General features: G+C 43.7%; 1 long non-coding RNA gene across 1 annotated transcript; it reads right to left on the reverse strand.

The window, feature by feature from the left end:
• Positions 1-3457: 3457 nt before the first annotated feature.
• On the reverse strand, positions 3458-4014 carry LOC141069478 (uncharacterized). The gene is made up of 2 exons (XR_012226580.1): positions 3698-4014; positions 3458-3619 (listed from the first exon to the last, which is right to left on the reverse strand). It is a non-coding gene; the product is annotated as an uncharacterized lncRNA (long non-coding RNA).
• Between the last annotated feature and the right edge of the window lie 512 nt (positions 4015-4526).

Consider the following 4526-nt stretch of genomic DNA (forward strand, 5'->3'; position numbering starts at 1 on the left):
ATCGACGTGGGACACTCGATTTTAAATGGATTGCGTCGGACTGGTTGGTATTTTAGTGTTTTTTTTATTTTATTTTTTTTACAGGTTATGGTTTTTATGGGTAAGTATGGTTAAATGAAGAACATTAAACAAATTTTTTCTGTGTGTTTTATTTTTCATATTAAACTATAGGATTAATAATGGATCGGCGTCTTCTTGACGCCTCTCCATTATTAACCCGGCTTAATGTCACCTGTCAATCAAAGGTGACATTAACCCTTTATTACCCCACATCCCGCCGCCACGGTGCGGGATGTGGGAAGAGAGGGGCTAAGTGCCGGAATTGGCGCATCTGATAGATGCGCCATTTCTGGGGCGGATGAGTGCTGATATTTGTAGCCAGGGGGGGCCAATATCCATGGCCCCTTCCTCGGCTATGAATATCAGCCCGCAGCTGTCGGCATAGCCTTTCTGGCTAAAAAATATAGGGGGACCCCACGTCATTTTTTTTGGGGGGTCCCCCTATTGGAATAGCCATGAAAGGCTCTGCTGACAGCGGCGGGTTGATATTCATAGCCTGGGAAGATGAAACTCTTCCCAGGCTACAAAAAATCAGCACACACTTGCTTGCTTTTCCTCTCTAGACTTGAAAATTGGGCGGGAGCCCACGCCAATTTTTTTCAAGTCCAGACAGGGACAAACAGCAACTACGTGTTGTTTTTTGGTAGCCTGGGAAGAGGTTAATCTTCCCAAGGTATTAATATCAACCCGCCGCTGTCAGCAGAGCCTTTGATGAATAACAAAATATATGGGGACCCCACGTAATTTTTTTTGGGTGGGGGGCCACATATTCTATTAGCCATCAAAGGCTCAGATGACAGCGGCGGGTTGATATTCATAGCCTGGGAAGATGAAACTCTTCCCAGGCTACAAAAAATCAGCACACACTTGCTTGCTTTTCCTCTCTAGACTTGAAAATTGGGCGGGAGCCCACGCCAATTTTTTTCAAGTCCAGACAGGGACAAACAGCAACTACGTGTTGTTTTTTGGTAGCCTGGGAAGAGGTTAATCTTCCCAAGGTATTAATATCAACCCGCCGCTGTCAGCAGAGCCTTTGATGAATAACAAAATATATGGGGACCCCACGTAATTTTTTTTGGGTGGGGGGCCACATATTCTATTAGCCATCAAAGGCTCAGATGACAGCGACGGGTTGATATTCAAAGCCTGGGAAGATTATCCCCTTCCCAGGATACCAAAAATCGAGCCCCAGTTACTGGCTTTGCCGTTCTGGACTTGAACAAAATGGCGATGGCTCACGCCATTTTGTTCAAGTGCAGGATGCTAAATCAAGTAAATGTGGACTGTTTTTTGGTATCCTGGGAAAGAGGATAATCTTCCCAGGCTTTGAATATCAACCCCCCAGCTGTTTTAAAAAAAACATCCATAGCGAGCAAATTTGGAAACCAATGGAGGCCTGTATTTGGATTTAAAAAAACACAAAGGAATGTGGAATCTAGTCCTAATTCACCGTAGTATTGTGTGTGGCCTTCATGCGCGTGTTTCAGTTCAATACTACACATTGCCCTCAAAATAAAAAAACAGCCCACACCATTATTAATAACCCACTGCTAAAATGGTCATGCTGAAGGATGGCGCAGGCACCAGGCTCACACTCTGCACATGTGACATACATGACAGAGTGTGGAGACAACATACAGAGTGATCTGTTGCCTGCAGCATCAAAAAGCATGACATGTTTGGCACTGGGTCAGTAATGGTGTGGGGTGGTTTTTCTTGGTCGGGCCACACAGCCCTCCAGGTGCAGTTGGCCCTAGGTTCCACAATGGCAGACCTATTGTGGCTGGAGTGTGTCAGCAGTTCCTGATAGATAAAGGCAGTTAAGCCATGGCCTGAAGAACCGTCCATTCCCCATAATCCGATTGACACCCTGGGACATCATGTCTTGCTCCATCCACCAATTTTACGTTGCAACTCAGACTGTCCAGGAGTTGACGGATAGGTGTGCCCGATGCTATCACATCGTGAGGGAAGTGTGTGTACGTGACTGTGTGTGTGTGTGTGTGTGTACGACATTGTATGTATGCTAACAAACTAAATATTAAGATATAAATAACATATTCTTATCCATTACAGATAAGAGACATGCCAGCTATCTGGGACCCGGCCGATGAGGCTTACAAAGACAAGTATACACGTGATATGTGTTGGTCCAGAATCTGCCGTCAGCTGTATCCTGAATTTGATGGGTACAGCGGTGCCCTGCAGCAGAAAATTAGTAAGTACTTTTTGTTATGTTGGTTATACAGACCAACTCTTCATTTTTAAACGTATTGCACGGATCATAATGTGTTTTTTCTTTACATTTTAGTTCATGATGTTAAGCAACGCTGGAGATCGGTGAGAGATCGATTTCAAAAAATCCAAGCCAAGATTGGCACCAGTGGATCTTCACCGGCGAAAATCAAATTCAGCTTGTATCAAGACATGTGTTTCTTGTTAACCAGCAGGACTTTGAGGAGGTGAATATTTAGATATAATTTCAATGTTGTTAGGATGACTAAAATTTGAATTGTCACTGAAAACTCTGTCATCTTTTTTTATGACAGCACAGATGGAAACATTTCGCCTCTTCCTGAAGATGCCAGCCAAGAGGCCGCAGGATCCACAGATTCTATGGATGGGTCTTCATTCTGTGAACCTGAGTCTCCCTGTACATCTGGTGTAGTGTCTGCTGCGTCATCTTCAGGGATGGCATCTTGTGCAGAGACCCAAAATACTCCTGCCCCAAACAGTCAAACAGCTGCCAATCCGTTGAGAGTAACCGAGCCACTGGCAAAAAAAAAGCAAGGCCAAAACCAAAAAAAAAATGGATGTGACTACAAAAAGGGTTAATGACACCATAGATCTAATCAATAAATCTTCCAGGGAAGATCACTTGGATTTTTTTGGTGCCAGCATAGCCAGCAAAGCTCGGTTACTGTCAGCGGAAAGGCAGACTAAGTTTATGACAGTAGTAAATGCAATACTGTCAGAATTTGAAGACCCTTCGCCTATCGCACCTTTAGCAGATATTGTAATAGGGGCCACACAAAGTGTTCGTGCAAAGCGTCCACCACCACCACCATTGCCGCCTCCACAACCACCAATGCCACCACCACCACCACCACAACAGCGTGATGACCAACGGTATCAGCGACCTCCCGTTAACTATTCTTATTATGGAGATGTTAACTCTGAAAACATGAGTTACCAAGATTACATCTTGCTCAACTAGTTTAGGGCATAAGGCAGGTCCTGGATGACAAAGTCCTCCATTACCTTCAATAGTTATGCGTTGCTGACACCAGACCTGCTGTCACCGTTTTGTGAGGCCATATTCGGACAACACTTGTGTTTGTTGAACCTTTTCTTTGTTGTTGAAAGATTTTATATTTAAAAAAAAAAAAAGACTATGTTGGTCATAAAGTCTTTATTGGTTTTATAATAAATTAATATTTACAATTTGTTTTATTATTATTTGTGGAAAAATATCATAAGGTCTTCTCCCATAATGCTCAGGAGCCGGTCAAATGCCGGGATGGTGAGCCGGCAAAAGGACACAAATGTCTCGGGATATCTGTTAAAAAAAATAATAAGTTACATCACATACAGATTTGTACTGATAACAAATTCTCGTCACATATGGGTAACTTACCTTCTCAAATCTTGGTATAGCACACGAAAGTGACCCTTTCCTGTACGTTCTGCCACAATGGGGTCTACCCACATTCTTCTGCAAGTAAGATAAAATAATATGGGTTAAGGTCCCGTAAGAGTCTACAACGCTCCAGCGCTGAGGAAAACGATGTGACCTAAAGATGGTTGGTACGTCGCTACCTGTTCACTCACCAGGCAGATCTATTCAATTTACACAGCCACTATACGGCAAGCCGTAACCTCAGCAGTCATTGGGACCTTGTCACACAGCAGCTAATCTGACGACCCCAGCCTGCGTCCTTGAATTCTGCACCACCATCGCAGTCGCTCTTTGTCAGCAAACATAGCAATGCATGAGGCCAGCGGAACAAAACCGATCAAAAAATGGACAGGACATTCAAGCTCAATCAGCAATATCCAGCAGGGGGACGGTCGCCCATATCCATCACATGTAGCAAGATGGCTGGCGACGTCGCTGTTGCGTCACAAAAGCTGTGATGTTTCAGTGACCTCGCTAGCAATCTCACTATGTGTGATGAGGACTCAAAAACAATATTTTTACATACAGTGTTGCTTACCTGGAGTCTTTGCTGATTCAGAGAATCAAGCAATACTCCCAAAGCTTGGAGGCGTTGTGGCCTGCGTAGCCATACATTAGTTTCACCATGTTCTTCGCCATGCTGTGTGCTTCGTTGTTCACTCCGATCATTTTCAAGGTTAGCACTCATGATTACGAAAGTGTGCCGAATCCAAAATGGAGAAAGAGGTTGGACTAGGAAGTGACATCATTTTTTTTTTCTATTTTGAAGTTTCTTCTCTTTATTTTT

Source organism: Dendrobates tinctorius, unplaced genomic scaffold (assembly GCF_039654945.1).
Source record: "Dendrobates tinctorius isolate UK_male_01 unplaced genomic scaffold, ASM3965494v1 ptg000265l, whole genome shotgun sequence".
Lineage (NCBI taxonomy): Eukaryota > Metazoa > Chordata > Amphibia > Anura > Dendrobatidae > Dendrobates > Dendrobates tinctorius.